The sequence below is a fragment of the Schistocerca serialis genome, chromosome 7 (assembly GCF_023864345.2).
Source record: "Schistocerca serialis cubense isolate TAMUIC-IGC-003099 chromosome 7, iqSchSeri2.2, whole genome shotgun sequence".
Taxonomy (NCBI): domain Eukaryota; kingdom Metazoa; phylum Arthropoda; class Insecta; order Orthoptera; family Acrididae; genus Schistocerca; species Schistocerca serialis.
The window spans coordinates 323,374,885-323,396,823 of record NC_064644.1 but is presented as its reverse complement, the minus strand read 5'-3'; the positions used below and the strand labels follow the sequence as shown (position 1 = coordinate 323,396,823).

The 21,939-nt window shown below is 43.8% G+C and overlaps 1 protein-coding gene across 1 annotated transcript in view; it reads left to right on the top strand.

Moving 5' to 3' along the window:
• The window catches only part of LOC126413042 (dendritic arbor reduction protein 1-like), a 752,774-nt gene that overhangs the window by 391,251 nt on the left and 339,584 nt on the right, over positions 1–21,939 (top strand). Inside the window, exon 3 of the mRNA XM_050082938.1 lies at positions 1,328–1,382. The gene's annotated coding sequence lies outside the window, so the exon portion shown is untranslated. The remainder of the gene's footprint in view (positions 1–1,327; positions 1,383–21,939) is intronic.

Genomic DNA, 21,939 nt, shown 5'->3' with positions numbered 1-21,939 from the left:
TTCCTTAAAAGATACTGGTCCTCTTTCCTGTGTTTTACTTCAGGCGGTTAATCAGCAACGTGCTTCCTACCATTTTGTACTGCAAAAAGGCCTTTCACTCTCTTTCTATCTCTTCCTATGGCTAATGAAGTTGGATCTCAGTAAAACAGTCAAGTTTCCTTCTCTCACGTCTAGTTTATTTACATTCGTCAATCCCGACAAATCTTATAATGCTTAAGCATTTAGTTGTTGTGGACCCAATCTTCGGCAGAGTCCCATTCTTACAAAGATATTCCGAACTGCAGGCTCTCACTCAATTTTCTAGATGTTATACGAGGATTGGAACTTTGATACTGACAACTATTTATTTACAGCTCGTAAAAATAGATACGTGTTCAAAGTTTTACTGACCTTCAAAGTAGTCACCAGCATTGTGTATAACCCGTTGCCAGCGATATGGAAGTCGTAGGATACTCTTAGCAGTGCCAGTTGTGTTGACAGTTCGCGCGGCGCGGTCTATTGCCCGACGATTTGTAGCAGTTATGAAGTGAATGCAATGAAGTGTTTCCTTCAGTTTAGAAATTGAGTTGAACTCACGAGGGCGTAAGTCAGGGGAGTGCAGTAGGTGGTATAGCACTTAGCAGCCCCATCAGTCAAACAAATCAGTAAAAAATAACAGCTTGCACTGTATGTGCTTGAGCACTGTCTTGCAAAATGATGGTGAGGTCCTGCAGAAAGTGTCATCACTTCTGTCTTTAGGCCGTTCACTTATGGAACACAACCTACGACCAGCTTAGAGACAGAAGTGATGACACTTTCTGCAGGACCTGACCATTATTTCCGTGATTTCCCTAAATCGCTCCAGGCAAATACTGGGATGGTTCCTTTGAAAGGGCACGGCCCACTTCCTTCCCCGTCCTTCCCTACTCCGATGACACCGGAGACCTCGCTGTTTGGTCTTCTCCCCCCAAACAACCCAACTCATCCAAATGACCACTGATTGACTGCAAAAACATTAAGCATTTTAAGAATAATAGTTTCAATGACCATTTTATTACATTCAAGCCATGAGCCAAGGCATTCCTGTCGTTTCAGTGAAATTAAGAGAATACATAGGTACTGTAGTTGCGATTGGCTGGTCAAAGATATGTATCCCGCTTCTCCAAACTGTTACTCCAGTGCTTTGAGCACTACATCAACTCTCTTGCTGGTTCACAATGTGTCTTTTGAAATAGATGAACCACCTATGTGGTCTGCCACTACCGAAAAGAAAGGAGAATTTAGAGTTAGGGCAGTATACGACCGCCTAATTTTACTGTACACTAATACATTTCTTCTTCATGTGCAGGTTGCTGTGCTGAAGGATATGCCCAGACAGCAATTGGGATCTTAAGCAGGCCAAGGTGAGTACCCTCAAAGAGCTTACAATCACATGTAAACTTCTTCAACCTGTAGTATGGAAGGTACAAACAAGGAAACAGTGCAGCTTAATTCACACGAGTACGACCTAAAAAATGGCGCTGTTAGCTTACTACTTGATGGCGCTGTTTTCGGTGACATAGAAAACAGCTTCATTTTAAAAATCGAAAGCATCTATTTTTTAATAAAATATTCGTGTGCTACGAGAAAAAGTAACTTTATACAGAATCTTCTTCTACGACTCTTTCCCTCTTCACATGCGGTTTAAAATGAAAATTAAAAAGGAATAATACTTGTAAGTAGGGACTTCCGAAAATAAGTTAGACATGTCGTCCCACGCTAAGACCAATGCGCAACAAGAGTGACGCATTGTCTGAAGAGTGCACCTGTTCCGGGTTTCCTACAGACACATTCTGCTGGGTTACGGACAACAGTTGTGTCACAGTGTGGGGATGAAGTTGCGCGGCAACTGGAAAAGTGCTCCAAAGCTGAAGTAAGTGACCCAGTACGATTCTCGTGGGCAAAGAATCTAAATTGCACACATATTCAACATGAAATTCTGGCAGTATATGGACAAAATGAAATGTCCACATCCAGGAGGATCCCCTCTTTTGTGGGTCTATGGAATTAATAATTAATCTAATCTAATCTAATCTAATCTAAACGGTACCAATAATTTGTCTTATGACGCACAGACGTGGATGATGCGAACGATTGGTAAAAGATTCTTACCTTTGTTTGCAGACACTTGGTGATTGTCTTGAAAATAGTGACATGTATCTGTATCAGTCTACCGTGTAGTACAGCACTCAGTAACATATGCTTGGCCTGTCATAATAAGGTGTAATTTACGTTCTGAAGGCCGCCATTCCCGAAGCCTCCTCTGATTTGTTCAGTGGTAGGGAGGTGTCGAACGGGTTCCTCCCAGCCTCGTAACGAAAAAAAAAAAGAGCTGCATGAATAAAGAAGTAACGGCATCACCAAGATGCTACTTAAACCTAACTAACCTAAGGACAGCACACAACACCCAGCCATCACGAGGCAGAGAAAATCCCTGACCCCACCGGGAATCGAACCCGGGAACCCGGGCGTGGGAAACGAGAACGCTACCGCACGACCACGAGATGCGGGCGTTGGATTTATTTCTCCGCTGCTCTGAGCCTTGCCGTCATTGTTGGGAGGAAGGTTTCGCTTAGCGCCCGTTGTCGTCTGAGTTGTTTGTCCTCCTCCTGGTCTGTTGTCCGCTGTCTGTCCGTCGCATTTCGCTCGAATACTGTTAGTCACTCTATCGCAGACGCCTCTCCCTCCTCCGTTTCTCCCTTTTCTTCCGGAGCTCCGACACGCACACCGATTTTCAGCTACCCGTTACAACAATAGATCACTGCTCGCACTTCCTTGTAGGCAGCAGTCGGCCACGCCTAATCCGTGAGAGATATTTATGTTTACTTTTTGAAGTCTCAAAAAAATGGTTCAAATGGCTCTGAGCACTATGGGACTCAACTGCTGAGGTCATTAGTCCCCTAGAACTTAGAACTAGTTAAACCTAACTAACCTAAGGACATCATACACATCCATGCCCGAGGCAGGATTCGAACCTGCGACCGTAGCGGTCTCGCGGTTCCAGACTGCGGCGCCAGAACCGCGCGGTCACTTCGGCCGGCTTTGAAGTCTCCTCCTACAAAGTTTGTGTGAAAGGTTATAACGACTCTACCACAATACTGATGGTGAGGAGATTGTGTGTTAAATTCTATTTCTGATAAAAATGTTACTGAGGATTAGTTCTGTAACGTTTTTTATTCATTCTGCCTTGTGCTACACTCTCATGTTGTTGGTAGGCTTTCATTATAGACCCTCCGGGTATAAATCACTTAAAGTCGAAACGATTTTTCTCTTTTACCGTTAGTCCATGTTATGGACTACCATAGCAATACAAGACTTTCATTAGAACTGTTGTTAGCAGGTATCAGTACTTTTAGGAGGAAGGGAGAGGTAATATTATGTTGAAGAACAAATTAAAATGATTTTAATTTATGGTGGATCCGAAAGAGACATTACAAATTCTTTCACAGTTTATGCTGGACGGTATGTGCTTCTTTTTAAAGCTCTATGAAACAAGCTGTAAACAATGGAAACAGCTGAAGAAATGGATACGTGGTGTAACTGTAGCGGGAGGAAGTAGTGAGGCTGTCGTTAGATGTTGTTGATATAAACCATCGTATATGTTGAACCTGATTCTTGAACCTACCACTTTTTTGCTTGAATTTTAACTTTTGTTTTGTGTCTCATAATAAAAAATGTTTCGGTGCAGTCTCAAGGAGTAATTTTTTCTTCTCGTGGTTGAACACAAGGGCTCCCATAAAAAAAAAGGAAAAAAAGAGTGACAATACGAGTCGCAGGTTCGTCTTCAGTACAATAAATACACTACTCTGAGTTCAATGGCAGCAGGGTATAATACATATGTGCATGGTGAGGGATTGTAGCGGTAGATTCATTCGTCGCCGGCCAGTGTAGCCGAGCGGTTCTAGGCGCTTCAGTCTGGAACCGTGCGACCGCTACGGTCGCAGGTTCGAATCCTGCCTCGGGCATGGATGTGTGTGATGTCCTTAGGTTAGTTAGGTTTAAGTAGTTCTACGTTCTAGGGGACTGATGACCTCAGATGTTACGTCCCATAGTGCTCAGAGCCATTCATTCGTCACAGTGTCAGGGATCAGATGTCGCTCAGGAGTCCTGCCTCTGAGCCCACAGTTTTGACTCTGCAGGCAATAAGTGTGTTAAGAGCAGATCAGTGTTCGCAACATTCATTCTACAGAACAATCAATTCTTACCGACGAGTTCGTACTCCTTTTGAAGAACCTTAGCTATCTGAACGACGTCGCATTGTGGAGCAATGGGAAACTAGATGAACGTATCGACTGATTGCTGCACATGTTGGGCACTCTGTATCGGTTGGTGTGTCACTGCTTTCAACAGTGGTTTATGGAACATTCCCACACCTGTAGAGCAGTTTCTGGACTCCCACTTGGTATAGATGCACGTCTAGGCCAACACATTGTGTGAGCGGAAGTGGCTGATTGAATATCATCCAGGGAAGACATGCTGCCACATATTGCATCTCTTGTATTACCAATGACAATTGGAAGCCGTCTGCTTGCAGCAGAACTAAGATCACGTGTGCCTCTGGCCACGCTACACTGATTCCACGACACCGCCACGTACAGCTACTCTGGTGCCACGGAAGAGTCGACTGGAGTGGAATGATACTCTGTTGTCTTTAGTGACGAGAATACGTTCTATCCATACACTAGTGATGGACGTATACGTGTACGGCGTAAACCTGCTGAGCGGCGTGTTCCAGATTGCAGTCTCTCAGTACACGTATGTCCCACTCCAGGTTTGATGGTGTACAGGGTGGTCGGAAATTCCCGTTACAAACTTGTAGGACATGTAGAGGGTAGTGAGTACATAACATTTTGAATAGGAACCCATGTCCGGAAACGTATCGTTTCCGATTTACGACAGTTTCAATACAGATGGTTATCTCATCCACACCCACGTGAGGAATGTGCTTAGGCGTGACCCAGTACAATTATTGCAATCCTTTTGAAAAGAATACTGAATCGTTCCGTTATTACTTACGCATTTGCATTACAACTTACACCTAATGGTTTACATTAGTCGACAATAACAAGAACCCAGCATCTAAGGCACCAGCCGCAACGTACCGATGCATTATAACAGCGGCTCGATGTGGCGACCACCAACGTTGTTACACACATTGTACCTCCGAAGCGTGTTCTGGTACGCTCTCTCCATCCCACCTGGTGGCTCTTCAATGTCTTGTGCAGCCTCCAGAACTCGTGCCAGCAGATCTTCCTCTGTCTCTACAGGTGTCTCATAAATTAGGCTCTTCATACGACCCGACAAGAAGTAGTCCATAGGGGTTAAATCCGGCGATCGTGGCGGCGACGCGGTTGAACCACCACGGCCTGTCCACCGTCTTTTGAGATGTCTCCGGACAGCCAGTGAAAAGTGAGGTGGTGCTCCATCATGCTGAAACCACATTTCCTGACGGACATTCAATGGCACAGCTTCCAAGAACGGGTCCATTATGTGAGGTAGGAAGGCATAGTATGCGAGACCCGTGAGCTTGGATGGAATGGGTATGGTCCAATCACATGGCGTTCCAGTATATCTGCCCACACGTTAATTCCAAACCTGTCTTGAAATCCCTGAACATGAGGGTTTTCGTCTGCCCAGACATAGCTATTTCTAGCATTCAGAACACAATCCCTTGTGAACCATTTCGAGCATTCAGAACACAATCCCTTGTGAACCTACCTTCATCTGTGAAGAGAACTCGACGTAGAAACAGGGACGCTTCGATGCAACGGTGCAGGAACCATGTACAGAAGGCGACGCGTTTAGGAAAGTCAGCTGGGCCCATAGCGTGTAACCTTTGTAAGTGGTACGGATGTAATTGTTGCTCATGCAGGACGTCCAAGACGGTACTGTGACTAACAGCCATTGCACGCGCAATTGTTCGCCAACTCTTTGGCGGACTACCTTCAATGCGACGCAGTACACCTTCTTCACATTCGGGAGGGCGGCGTCGCCGTGGAGCACCACAGTCCTGCCTCCTCCCGGTGAAGGTAGCCGTTGTGTAACTTGCGCAAACAGTTTGTGCGATGGAGTGTGACGGTGTGGAAAACGTTCGTGATAGAGCCGACTAGCAGCTCTTCCGTTACCTCCAGCTTCGGCATACACAAGGAACATGTCTGTGTATTCCGCAAACGTGTCCTGCACGATGTTTCCTCTATCGGTGATGCACAGGTATTGACTCGGTCTCACAGCAAAGCGGACAATAAGTGACATCTGGGGATCGTTTGACGTAGTACACGTCATCGTGTCTACCCTGTTGCACACCAGGATAGGGAACTCTGAGACGTTTCTCTTGCTCTAAGCAGACGTTGACGAGGTACACATCTCAATTGAAGCTGTCTTAGAATGGAAACTATACGATTCCGGACATTGGTTCTTTTTCAAAATGTTCTGTACTCACTACCCTGTATATGTCCTAGAAGTTTGTAACGGAAATTTCCGACCACCCTGTGTACGTGTGGGATTGGGGGGGGGGGGGGGGGTGGCATCAGTTACAACTCGCGGTCACATTTGTGTTTCTGCAGGGCTGAGTAACCAGTGCCTACTAAATTGGACAGTGACTACTGCCATTTTCTTCTACAGGAACATTACATCCTTTTCCAGTGGAACAATGCACGCCCACATACGGCTGCCGCAACCCAACGCGCTCTTTGTGGTGTACAACTGCCATGATCAGCAAGATTACCTGATCTCTCGCCAATTGAACTTTTCGATCTCCAGAGGCTACAGAACCATTGCTGACTTGCAACAAAAGGTGCCACATGCTTGGGATGCAGAACGTCATTTGGCACCTTTATGACCGTTTGCATGCGAGAATACACACTGTGTTGTCGCTGTGTGTTGAAGCGACTGTTTTGGCACCCTTTACCGCGATATCTATATTTAGTTTGGTTAGAATTCTGTCACATACTTCTATAATGACGAATTTACCTCTCATGTCACTTCTCAATAAAATGATCTTGACCTTGAGCGTGATGCTTTCTTCCGTCAGTCTAGTTACATTCAGGATGGTTCGGCTGCCTCTCTCTATGAGTTGTATGCAACCTGCAACACCTTCAAAAACCATGCTTCATTTTCTCTCGTTCAGTACCAATAAGTGAGAGATCTACAGAAAAGAAGGGCAGGTGCTTTTCGTAGGAAATTTAATGCAGTGAAATTTTGTACTGGGATACGTTTTCACTGGAGGCAACAGATTTCGAATTATTAAAGAAAAACGTACTTAAGTGACCTTCAGACACGTTTTTCTTGAACAACTCGAACTCGTGGCCTCCAGGGAAAACATATCCGAGTACAAAATTGAACTAAATTAAATTTGCTACAAAAAGTCCTGTTCATTTTACCTGCAGGACTAATAGTCTGCGCATAGCGAGTGAAAGAATCTGAAAAACTTGTACGTGTTATTCGAAGGCGTTGTGGGTTGCTAAAACCCATTGGTAACAGCAGCTGAATCAACGTGTGGATGTTATGTTGCAATGGTGCAAAGAGCGCACCCTATGTAGCTGGCGGATGTGGCATCAGGCAAGTGGTGTGAGAGGGAGTCTCAAAGGGCTGGACAGTAACTCTGTTGTTGACAGCCATGAGTGTAACATGTTGTATACTGTGAGACTAGCCATTGTGTTTAATAAATATGTTTCCATTATTCCGGCTTTTATTTGACCTATTGCGACAAACATTCAAATATTTAACAGTTAGTATTTTAAAAACTGTACGAGAACTTCGTAATTTGTAATGTCCATACAGGATTTGTCTGACGAAATCGCAGGCTAGTCCAGATTAATGAACGAGTCAGAACTAGATGCAGATGTCGGTAAATTCAAGAGGGTCGTTTTGAATTTCAAACGACTTATGAAGCGACATCGTGGAACATCATGATATGAGTTGCCCTCTGTTTAGCCGACAACAGTGCTATCTAGTAGGATCTGGATGGTATCATGTTCAGACTCCCGTCCTTCACACTGATTTCGCCTTTACCACTTTTTTTTTTGGGAGGAAAATTTCTCGAGATATTTGATGTGTCAACTTAAATAACCCGCTCTGTATATGTGTAACAAATCATTACATCTCACTAAAGTAAGAACCTAGTTAGTAGTGGAGTGCTCATGCTTTGTTTAACTTTAAGTCTTTTGTAAACCCTCGTCGCCATTTTTGTAAAGGCCTCGTCGTTACTGCTGTGGAGGCTGAGTTTGTGAGTTCGTGAAACGGTCTGTTGTCGTACACCGCTAATACAATTTCTCCCTGTCACTGTTACACAGCTATGTCCCAGGGTCAGGTAACAGAATAGGAGAACCAAGGTTGTACAACACTCCAACAAATTAGAACAAAGTGACACAAATGAGTCAAAAATGTTTACTTATCTTTGTGGCTTGTTGAATGATTAAATCTGCAACACTGCATGTAATGTAACACAAAAAAGGTCCTCAATGGCTAAGTGCAAATAATCGTAGGTAAACTTCACAGTACATAGCAAATGCAGTTACAACAACTGTCTGTTCACTTCTAAGTGTTCACTAAACGACGTTCCGTGTCTAAGTCAGCCCTGGACGGGAGCTACCCTTCTGTCTTCCGAGCAGGGTTCTGTCCGTTGTCGTTCGGTCATTGGCGGATTACACTCGGCCTGCAATTGGCCGAGGCGAAGTCAACATCTTCATCCTCGGCGCTGGTGGAACTCGCGCAATTGGCGAGTCTCTATGTCACTGGCACCAGCCCGCATCTTTGCCCCTGAAGTGCTTTTGACCTGGCTGCCTCTCCCTCAGACTACACAGCAATATCAAACTGTTAAGTTCGAATTTAGGAGGAAGAGTATCCACGGATCAATAAAAAGTTGTAGGCCTAAAAATGAAACGATATTTCATGCTTTGTAACGTTCAAAGATAGTGACACTATTAAACTGTGGAGCGATTTCCAAGCCGTCAATGGGCACTGCTTTTCCTGTGCGAGTCCGCAGCTCGTGGTCGTGCGGTAGCGTTCTCGCTTCCCACGCCCGGGTTCCCGGGTTCGATTCCCGGCGGGGTCAGGGATTTTCTCTGCCTCGTGATGACTGGGTGTTGTGTGCTGTCCTTAGGTTAGTTAGGTTTAAGTAGTTCTAGGGGACTGATGACCATAGATGTTAAGTCCCATAGTGCTCAGAGCCATTTGAACAATTTCCTGTGCGACAAAGTAAACATATTTTACGGACAGACTCAAAGGCTTTTTCTTGACACTCTTCTCTTTGGAGAAGTATTCGTTATGTGATATTTGCCACAAGCTGACACTGTGAGTTGGTCCGAAAGGCCATTGTTTGCGGAATGCTGCTTGGTCATGGACTGCAATACTGGATCAGTTTTAACGTGGGTTAAATATTCAGTTGTGGTTTATTATTTTTGTGAAGCAAGCATGAAACGTTTTGAGTGAGCTTTACTCCTTATTTGGAACATTTCTGAAGTGACATGTACAGAAAATAAACGTACTAAATGGAAAATTAATCAGAGTGTTCTTATGAATTTGTGTTAAGGTTTGCACGGACAGTTGTACAGTGCGATAGATTGTATAGATCTGCTACCGTCAAATTCTCAGAGATGATCACCAACAAAAACGTGTTGTCATTGCGATTGAAGAATTGTAGTGTTATGAGAACGTCTGTTTTAGGTGTACCATTGTGATTTTTTTTATCTTACCAAACAGAAGATGTTGGTGTTGTGGTCTCCAGTCCAGAGACTGGTTTGATGCAGATCTCCATCCTAGTCTGCCTCAACATTTTTGCATAACGACTTGCAATCTACATCCATTTGAACCTGATTACTGTATTCAACATCTCGGTCTCTCCCTCAACAATCTATGCCCCCCTCACCCGCCCCCCTTCCAACTTCCCTCTATCACCAAATTAACGAGACCTTGACGTCTCAGGAAGCATCCTATCAACTGATTCCTTCTTTTAGTCACGTTGTCCCATAAACTCCTATACTCCTCTGTTCGATTCAGTGCCATTTCATTAGTTACTCTATTTACTTATATAATCTCCGGAATTCTTCTATTCTAACACAATTCGAAACCTTCTATTCTTTTCTTGTCTGAACTGTTTACTGCCCACGTTTCACTTCCTTACAAGGCTACGCTCCAGGCAAATACTTCCAGTAAACGCAATACTTAAATTTGTATTAAACTTTAAAATATTTGTGTTTCTCAGAAATGCTTTTTTTGCTATTGTCAGTCAGAATTGTATATCTCCGCCACTGACCAAATAGCAGAAGTCATTTACTACTTCTAGTGTCTAATTTCCTAATATAATTACCCCCCCATCGCCTGACTTAATTCTACTACACTCTAGTCCCCTTTGTTATTTTTGTTGGTATTCACCTGAAAACCTCTGTTCAGGGCACTGTCCCGTCCTTTCAGAGGTGCTGATGTGACAGAATTACAACATCGTTGGCAACCTTTACATTTTTATTTATTCTCCTGGTACATTAATTCCCTTTCCGACCTTATCTTTGGTTCAGTTTTCTGCATGCTCAGTGTACTGATTGAATAGCAGGGGAAGAGGTGGGGGGCGTAAGATAAAACCCTTTGTCACACCTTTCTCAATCACTCCTTCCATTTCGCGTCTTCGACTTCTATGTTTGGTTTCTGTACAAGTAGTGCATAACCTTTCGCCTTCTGTATTTTATCGGTACTGCCTCAGGATTTCAAATAGTGTATAATAGTCAACACTCTCAAGAGCTTTCCCTAAATCTAAAAATGCTATAAATGCAGGTTTGTCCTTGTTAAACTACTCCTCAGCGACACGTCGTAGGATCAGTTTTGCCTGACTTGATCCTACATTTCTGCGAAATTTGATATGATGTTTACCGAGCTCGGCTTCCACAAGTCCTTCAATTGCTCTACAAATAATTCGTGTTCGTATTTCGCAGCCAATCATGTGCATTAAACCGATGGTGACATAATACTGACACCTGTCTTGCTTCAGATTTGGATTATTATATTCCACTTGAAGACTAAGCTATCTTAAAACCAGAAAAGCGTCAAGGAGCATTACTGCTTTTCCACCAATGGCGACTGTCAGTGTCGTATATGTTGATGATGAAGTACTGGTAAGCATTAAAAATTCTTTCCCTTTAAATTAAACACACGCGGGCTGAAACGAAGCTGGTCCAAAGTGCTGGTGTGAAAATTCCGCACTTAGATAAAGATGCTTAAAAAAAACACGGTATTTGTTTCTAAGTCCTAAAGGTTAGTTAGTTTTTCGCTTTTGCTACTAAATTGACCAGCGTCCCTCAAGTTAGTAGTCGCCCGCAAAGTAATTAAGCACCGCAGACTTGAAATTTATTACTTTTTTCTTTATTTCTCACTTGCGCGGGAATTTCATCTCTTCGTTGACTTTTCTAAAGAGCTTCTCTTTTCCGCTTCCGATTCCGAGCAGCGAAATTCTCAACGTAATGGGAAATTATCGAGGCGGCACTAAGCTCGTTTCAGTCAATCTCTCGAGCTTAACCCGCATCCATTTGAGTGCCGCACAAAGGGCTGGACGGAAGAGACGAGCATTCCTGCACCCGACACTCACTGCTATTTCCCTAACCGAAGCGAAGAGCCGAGTACTTCTATACCCACATCCGTTCTCTAAAAACCCACTGCGAAATGCATGGCAGACGGTGCCCCCACTGTACGAGGACTTGCTGAAAAGTAATCTACGAATCTCTTAAGGTTTTTTAAAACAAACAAACAATACTAACATTGTAACATCTTTCTTCTTCATGTTTACATATTTACAGCCGTCTGCCGCTAGAGGGCTCTGAATTACAGCGTGTAACATGGCTGTGTGTGGCGTAACTATCGTCCTCCGTACAATCCCATCGGCTTTTCACCTGTTTGCAGGACTTAAAGAACATCTTCGAGGACTTCACTTTGATAGTGATACGGCGGTGCATGCAGAGGTGAGAGGTTGTGGCTCCGTCAAGAAATTCAAATATTCTTCAGTAACGGTATTAACAAACTGATCTCTTAGTGGGAGAAGAGTGTTCGTCGCCAAGGTGACTATGCTGAGAAATAGATACGTAGACATGAAGAATAGAGATGTAGAATATTAAGAACATTTGTTTTATTTAAAAAGCTTTAAGAGTTTTCACATAAAAAATTTTGGGGCAGCACTTTCCAGCACGCCTTCGTACGTGACGAACAGCTGTGCCCTGTTATGTACAAAGTCTGGAAGTTCTCGTCAAGCCTGGCTCTCTATCCCACATTGCCTGCTGCCCTTGGATGTGTTACTCACCAAATAATGGTCCTCGATGATTTCTAAATACGTTACGAGGAATCGTTGACGTCTATTTTCAAGCGTCAGCCAGTCCTACATCTACAAATATACTCCACAAGTCACTGTACAGTGCATGGCCGAGGGTACATCGTACCAAAATTATTCATCCTCTATTTTATCACATTGCGTGTTGAAGCAGGGCAAAGTGGCTGTGTATATGCTTCGTTGTATATCTCGTGTAAGGTTCATGAGAATAAGGATAAGCTATCGTGGAGAACTACATAAATCATTTCTTTCTACTGAAGACCAGAGTAATGATTAACAGGATACCACCGTTTTGCGTTTTGTAAAGTTCGCAGTTTTATATTTCTGAACATTAAAGCAAGCTGTCAAGCTTTGTCCCACTCTGAAATCTTATCAAGATCTAAATGAATTTCTTGCAGCATTTTTCCGATAGTACTTCATTATACAGCGTGATTTTTTCCACCGTGTGCAAACTCTAGGGATTGGTCGATGAGAGGATAGGGAACAAAAAAAGGACTAATTAACCATGTCCGGAAATGCATGGTTTCCATGCCAGAGACCATTTATTCAGTCATACTTTGTTACAGAGACTGCGGTCTAATACGCGCTGTACCATGCTGCCACAGTTACAGTAAGCATGGTTTCCTCCTAGAGGGGGGTACTGTTCCTCATACTTCATGCCCTAGCGCCCTCTCCTGCCGTAGTAACAGGTAATGTATCCGATTCACTTCTCTTGCTGACTCACCCTGTAGTGTATGTGATGTAGCGTTGTACATAATGGTTCCGTATTCGAATCGAGAGCTTGCCGACATTATATTTACTTATGGAAAGACAAATGGCAACGGGTGGCCGGGATGATTGGCGACCGTATTTTGGGATCAGCCTTCCTTCCACGTCGCCTAACTGGCCGGAACTATTGGCGTTTCTTGCAGGTGACTTTGCCTTGCCTGGTCGAAGAAGTGCCACTGATGATTCGAAGTGTTATGAGGCTGCTACGTGGTGGTGCTCCAGCCCGCTTCGCCATGAACGTCGGGACGCAACTCAATCGTGTCTTCCCTGGTCGATGGATCGGACGTGGGGGTCCAGTTGCATGGCCTGTTCGTTCACCGGATCTCACTCGGTGAGATTTTTGTTTATGGGGTCATCTCAAAAGCATCGTGTATGGAGAGCCCATTCCAGATGTGGAGACACTGGAGCAACGTATTCATGCTGCCTTTGGAACTGTCCGGATGCAGCCTAGCCGATGTCAACGTGTGAGACAGAACATGCTACGGCGCGTACCCGCATGCGTCGAGGCACATGGAAACCATTTTCAACACATAATGCAACAATGGCTACATCGTACAGCACGTATTAGAACGAAGTCTCTGCAATTACGTATGATACTGTGCCATTTCTGTATCTTCTGTACAACTAAGATCTGTGCAAGGCCGCACGTCATGTTTATCTCTGTTCGCGACAGTCAGTTGTCACCTGAAGATGGCCTGAGAAGCCGAAAGCCGGTTCGAGACCAAATGAAAATAATTTTGCAGAACATTATGAGGTGTTTTCGTTTCTAATTTGAAATTAGTAGTTTACTCCGCTGACGTTCCCTTTGATACGAGTAAGCTGGAGAGTTGCGACAGGTAGCGAGGCAGTCAGCTCGGCCCTCCCTGGAGACTGGACGGCGCGATAGCTTGGCAGACGGGCCGGTGCTGCCGCTGCTCGCACGGCACAGCGCGTCGCGTGGGAGGCGGCCCGCATTCCTGCGAGTCAGCTGAGCGTCCGCGACGTGGCGTCGAGCCGGCGGCCGGGAAGGGCCGTGTGCGGCGCGGCGCAGTGCGTTGCCGCGCCGGCTTACGTAACCGAGGAATGCGCGCAGCTGGTGACGCCTTTTCTGACCCGAGCCACACTTCCTCCTCTGCGCCCCTCTCTCACTGGGGCCACGGCAATTCACGTCTACTGCACGCTTTCCCCTAGTAGCGTGCTGCAGCTTCTGTAGACCGTACTTGAAATGTGTCACTGAAGCACGTCTCGGCGGCCAGTTGCTACTCAACCACGATATCATTGATCTTCATCATTGTAGGAAACACGCTGTGACGTTACTACAATAAACAAGTACAGTATTGACAAAGGAAAACTCATTGCACTATCAACGCTTTCAGGCCAGTTCTGCATTTACATCTACATCTACATCTACGTGATTACTCTGCTATTCACAATAAAGTTCCTGGCAGAGGGTTCAATGAACCACCTTCACGCTGTCTCTCTACCGTTCCACTCTCGAACGGCACGCGGGAAAAAAGAGCACTTAAATTTTTCCGTGCGAACCCTTATATCTCTTATTTTATCGTGATGATCATTTCTCCCTATGTAGGTGGGTGCCAACAGAATGTTTTCGCAATCGGAGGAGAAAACTGGTGATTGAAATTTCATGAGAAGATCCCGTCGCAACGGGAAACGCCTTTGTTTTAGTGATTGCCACTCCAATTCACTTATCATGTCTGTGACACTATCTCCCCTATTTCGCGATAATACAAAACGAGCTCCTCGTCTCTGTACTTTTTCGATGTCATCCGTCAGTCCCACCTGATGCGGATCTCACACCGCACAGCACTTCTCTTTAGTAGACCTGTAGCACCTTCTAAGTGTTCTGCCAATGAATCGCAGTCTTTTGTTTGCTCTACCCACAATATTATCTATGTGATCGTTCCAATTTAGGTTATTTGTAATTGTAACCCCAAAGTATTTAGTTTAATTTACAGCCTTCACATTTGTGTGACTTATCACGTAATCGAAATTTAGCTGATTTCTTTTAGTACTGATGTGAATAACTTCGCACTTTTCTTTATTCATGGTCAGTTGCCACTTTCCGCACCATACAGATATCTTATCTAAATCATATTGCAAGTCGTTTTGATCGTCTGATGACTTAACAAGACGGTAAATGACAGCATCATCTGCAAACAATCTAAGAGGGCTACTCAGATTGTCTCCTACGTCATTAATACAGGTCAGGAACAATAGAGGGCCTATAACACTTAGTCGTTGGGGAACGCCGGATATTACTTCTGTTTTACTCGATGACTTTGCCTCTATTACTACGAACTGTGACCTTTCTGACAGGGAAACACGAATCCAGTCGCACAACTGAGGCGATACTCCGTAGGCACGCAGTTTGATTAGAAGACGCTTGTGAGGAACGGTGTCGAAAGCCTTCTGGAAATCTAAAAATATGGAATGAATTTGACACTCCCTGTCGATAGCACTTATTACTTCATGAGTATAAAGAGCTAGTTGTGTTTCACAAGAACGATATTTTCTGAATCCGTGCTGACTATGTGTCAATAAATCGTTTTCTTCGAGGTACTTCATAATGTTCGAATACAGTATATGTTCTAAAAGCCTACTGCAAATCGACGTTAGTGATATAGGCCTGTAGTTCAGCGGATTACTCCTACTTCCATTTTTGGGTATTGATGTGACTTGAGCAATTTTCCGGTCTTTAGGTAAGTGTCGTTCTGTGAGCGAGTTGTTGTATATAAGTGCTAAATATGGAGCTATTTCATCAGCATACTCTGAGAGGAACCTATCGAATTCGGTCACTCGCTCACTCGCGATAAGCCGACCGGAGCGTCTTCACTCCCAGGAGCAGTAATATTTTACTCGACTAATAGAACGAAACAGAATGTTGCGTAAACAAAACGCTTTATCGTAACCAGCCTTCGTAGCCGGCCGCCGCGGTAGCTCAGCGCGTCCTTTCAGGGTGCAGCCCCACACACTGTAATAAAATGAATGGTCAGGTGTTAGTAAGACTGGCGCTCTGAGGGTTCAGTACAAACGTAATTATTTATGTAGAGACAGGTCATCCATTCAGGGAATCGAGAATCTCGACGATTTTTTTCCTGTTGTCGACATGGATACTAGCAAGATATCAATCCGGGGAATTCCAAGATTTTCGAGAACGTTTTAAGTTTAAAGTCGGATAACAAATGAAAAACAAATATTTTTCCCGTGTGATAGAATTACAGATTATTGATTCTCTGATTTTTATTTCTTTACTTGTATTGTGAAACCTTGCTCTCTGCCACATTTCATGATTCTAGGTCTCGTAAAGTATTATATAGTTTTTGATAAGTGAGTTAGCGATTTTCAAAATATGTGACATAAGTGGCAGTATCTTTTGATTGAATTGACTTAGACCAGTGGTTCTCAACCTTTCTTAGAACATTACCCCTGAGTACATTACAATCAGACATTAGTTAGTACCCCTCTTCCCTTACTATTTGTTCCTCTCCTTCCACAGCATCAACTTTAGCACCCAACTAAACTGTAGAATGAAAGACTTTTCTTCTTGGAACACTTTTATTTTTAAAATGATGAAAGATGAATGACATTTAGTTTGTGTGTGTGTGACGGGGAAGCGTTAGATTGAATGATGAAAGATAGCGCTACCCACATTTTTTTCTCAGATTAGAAAGCTAAATGCCCACAGTTTGTGCTACAAAACATACTTCTCCTGCATTACTCTTCTTCATTTCAGCATTTGCTTGACCTGTATACTGCAACCCTATTTAACATCAACCAAGTTCAAATGTGTGCACTATACTTACCGTTTGTCAATCACATGTTTGCTGGACTTCTTACTTCTGACGTGTCACAAACTGGAGGACTTCAGGCTGTTAATGCTGTGTGTCTAACCAGTCTAATAACAATAATAATAATAATAATACTATGTACAGCCTTACGTAGTTATTGTTGTGTCGTGCTGTCAATTTTTTTTGGTAAGCACTATAGGACTTAACATCGGAGGTCATCAGTCCCATACACTTAGAAATACTTACACCTAACTAACCTCAGGACATCACACACATCCATGCCCAAGGCAGGATTCGAACGTGCCATCGTAGCAGCAGCGCGGTTTCGGACTGAATCGCCTACAACCGCTCAGCCATAGCGGCCGTCGTCAATTATTTCATTTATCTGCTTCGAAGACAGTAATGAAGCAATTTCTGGACTACTGCAGGTTCTACCTACAATTTAGCATTTGTCACGTGTGCGTCTTACTTTTAAAATGGTTCAAATGGCTCTGAGCACTATCGGACTTAACTTCTTAGGTCACCAGTCCCCTAGAACTTAGAACTACTTAAACCTAACTAACCTAAGGACATCACACACATCCATGCCCGAGGCAGGATTCGAACCTGCGACCGTAGCGGACGCGCGGTTCCAGACTGAAGCGCCTAGAACCGCATGGCCACCCCACCCAGCTGTCTTACTTTTATCATCAGCAATGTACAAGACAAAGCACAACATATATGTGTAGTGGGTGGACTATGTGAGGAACCTGTAACCTGCAGAGGATTAATGCTGCTAATGAAGAAAAAGTGTTTATTGATAACTTATATAATCAATATGAGTCTTACAAAATTGTGATAACACTAGTGATCTTTTGAAAATAATTTAGTTCCGTGACCGAAACAGAATCGAATCTTTCAGTTTTTATACGTCGTAAAGTTTTATTTTACCCATCGGGAGGTAATTACACCTAGGTTGGGAACCACTGACTTAGACTCTTCAATTTCGCACACCACCAACGGACCGTAGAGCTTAGTGTGCGACATAGTTTTCAACTTCATACCTCTATCCGTTCAGAAGAAACGGACGGACAGACAGTTGGTTAGCAAATGATAAAAAAAATTAGTGTGTTATAATTATAGATTTCCAATTTTCGAATTTTCCCTTTAGTTGTACACTGAAACCTTCGTTCTCGCCAAATTTCATGATTCTGGATCAGAGGGTTTTGATGAGTGAGTTTGCGAATATCAAAATGTGTGACATAAATGGCCGTATCTTTAGATTGCACTGACTTACAAGGAACCATAGCCTTGGTGTGCGGCATAAATTTCAACTTGGTACGTCTTCCCGTTTCTAAAAAAAAGGGGTTTGTAGCAGTCCGACAGAGAAACAGATGGACAGTAAAGTGATCTTACAAGGTTTCCGTTTTTTTTTGTTTTTTTGTTGTTTTTTTTGTTTTTTTTTTTTTTTTTAGCCCGCATCTCGTGGTCGTGCGGTAGCGTTCTCGCTTCCCACGCCCGGGTTCCCGGGTTCGATTCCCGACGGGGTCAGGGATTTTCTCTGCCTCGTGATGGCTGGGTGTTGTGTGCTGTCCTTAGGTTAGTTAGGTTTAAGTAGTTCTAAGTTCTAGGGGACTTATGACCACAGCAGTTGAGTCCCATAGTGCTCAGAGCCATTTGAACCATTTTTCCGTTTTTACCGATTGATGTACGGAAAACTAAAAACTGAGAAATGTTTTGATAGATTGGCTGTCAGAAACGTCTTGTGACAATTCTACAGAACCGATCTCTCCCAGACGACGAAAGACGACGAGGAAACAGAGGAAGAAGCTTAGCTAAGGTCACTAAAACCTGTGCGGTGGCGCGCGACTCGGAAATAAGCTCGTTCAATTCCTGGTGATGGATGGAATTTTCTCTGCCAGTACCTGGCCAGCAAGGAGAGGAGAGAAGATGGTGTAAAGTTCCTGACCATCTTTACGCCAATGTCCTGGATTACATTCCAAACCTCTCTGCACGATCTCGTGAAGTGATGACATGTGACGCTCAAGTTTGTTGTGTGGCCATCCTCCGGAGCAAGCATATAAATACTTGTTTTGTAAATAAAACTGCCTTTTCCTGCTGCTAGTTACTTTATTTATCCCATACGCGTTTCGCCTTCTCCTGTTCTAAGGCATCATCAGTGAGATCTATAGCGATACAGTTTTGTTAGTTATAGATTATCAAACAGTTCACTTCGCGATTTTTTGTAAAAAAAGTAATTACTTACGATTTGCTGATCGGCGTTCCCTCACATCTGGTCTGGAGGTCGCACTACCACTTTTACCACTGCACTGGTAGTGCGACCTCCAGACCAGATGTGAGGGAACGCCGATCAGCAAATCGTAAGTAATTATTTTTTTACAAAAAATCGCGAAGTGAACTGTTTGATAATCTGTAACTAACAAAACTGTATCGTTATAGATTCCACTGATGATGCCTTAGAACAGGAGAAGGCGAAACGTGTGTGGGATAAATAAAGTAAGTAGCAGCAGGAAAAGGCAGTTTTATTTACAAAACAAGTATTTACATGTGACGCTGTTGCTAGTGATCCGCCAGTCGGATGCGGACGTTAAGCTCGAAGGCCCCCTGGTCCTATTCGAGAAGAGCAGCCATGTGCCGACATCAGGTTTCACCTTGATCCCCTCCTTCTCATCATCATACAACACAAACATATTTGTGTCCTTTACACACGTCCATAATACCCAGCTACACTCTGACTAAGTGTGATACAATTCAGTTACATCCTGAAGGACAGGAGTCGGCGTGTGAGGAGGAAGGACACCCTGACCCACAGGCCGCTGAATCCACTGTGCGAGATATCCTAGACAACAATTCCGTATGCGACTTACATTTTCTTTTTTTAATTTATCATAAACTTGATTAATGGCCGTGGACTATGTTTATACATAGCGTCCGTCTCTGATGAGATAAAAGCAACACGAAAAATTATACGAAATTCTTGGAGAACCAACGACAAATCCATCAGTAATTCGGAATGTAATCAAATCTGAACATATTTATTACAGGGAGTTATCCGCGATATTTATAAAAATAGGCTTATTTTCTGTCTGTCGATCGCTGATTGTATTTAAAAGTCACTGGTTTCGCCAATGTCACCCATTTTCAGGTCATATTTCGTAGTTACAGAGTATTATAGTTACCTACGTAAAATGAGACAATACTTTCGTTAATGGAGACTTCAAATGATCCCAAACAAAACTGAATCCACTTGCTTTTATCAGAGTAATAGTACAGCCAACCAAGAATTGGACATAAAGACTGCAGCTAAATTGAGCTCAAGAAATAATATTCTGCAAAAAATTACGTGGTACCGCAGCTTCGACCTAATGATCATCCGCCCTCGGCCTTGTGTACTCAAAGGCAGAGTGTTGCAGCCGGTCTGGATAAATAACAGCCTCACTTAGCTGGTATACAGGGTGGTCCATTGACAGTGACCAGGCCAAATATCTCACGAAATAAGCGTCAAACGGAAAAACTACAAAGAACGAAACTCGTCTATCTTGAAGGGGGAGACCAGATGGCGCTATGGTTGGCCCGTTAGATGGCGCTGCCGTAGGTCAAACGGATATCAACTGCGTTTTTTAAAAATAGGAACCCCCATTTTTATTACATATTCGTGTAGTACGTAAAGAAATATGAATGTTTTAGTTGGACCACTTTTTTCGCTTTGTGAAAGATGGCGCTGTAATAGTCACAAACGTAAGTACGTGGTATCACGTAACATCCCGCCAGTACGGACGGTATTTGCTTCGTGATGCATTACCCGTGTTAAAATAGACCGTTTACCAATTGCGGAAAAGGTCGATATTGTGTTGATGTATGGCTATTGTGATCAAAACGTCCAACGAGCGTGTGCTATGTATGGTGCTCGGTATCCTGGACGACATCATTGAAGTGTCCGGACCGTTCGTCGGATAGTTACGATATTTGAGGAAGGAGAAAGTGTTCAGCCACTATCTGCAACAAACGATGATGTTTTAGCTGCTGTCGCGGCTAATCCGCACATCAGTAGCAGACAAACTGCACGAGAATCGGGAATCCCAAAAACGTCGGTGTTGAGAATGCTACATCAACATCGATTGCACCCATACCATATTTCTATGCACCAGGAATTACATGGCGACAGCTTTGAACGTCGTGTACAGTTCTGCCACTGGGTACATGAGAAATTACGGGACGATGACATACTTTTTGCACGCGTTCTATTTAGCGACGAAGCGTCATTCACCAACAGCGGTTACGTAAACCGGCATAATATGCACTATTGGGCAACGGAAAATCCACAATGGCTGCGACAAGTGGAACATCAGCGATCTTGGCGGGTTAATGTGTGGTGCGGCATTATGGGAGGATGGATAATTGGCCCCCATTTTATCGATGCCAATCTAAATGGTGCAATGTATGCTGATTTCCTACGTAATGATCTACCGATGTTACTACAAGATGTTTCACTGCATGACAGAATGGCGATGTACTTCATACATGATGGATGTCCGGTACATAGGTCGCGTGCGGTTGAAGCGTTATTGAATAGCATATTTCATGACAGGTGGATTGGTCGTCGAAGCACCATACCAAGGCCCGCACGTTCACCGGATCTGCCGGTCGGAGTGGCCGAGTGGTTCTAGGCGCTACAGTCTGGAACCGCGCGACCGCTACGGTCGCAGGTTCGAATCCTGCCTCGGGCGTGGATGTGTGTGATGTCCTTAGGTTAGTTAGGTTTAAGTAGTTCTAAGTCCTAGGGGACTGATGACCTCAGCAGTTAAGTCCCATAGTGCTCAGAGCCATTTGAACCATTTCACCGGATCTGACGCCCCCGGATTTCTTTCTGTGGGTAAAGTTGAAGGATATTTGCTATCGTGATCCACCGACAACGCCTGACAGCATGCGTCAGCGCATTGTCAATACATGTGCGAACATTACTCAAGGCGAACTACTCGCTGTTGAGAGGAATGTCGTTACACGTATTGCCAAATGCATTGAGGTTGACGGTCATCATTTTGAACATTTATTGCATTAATG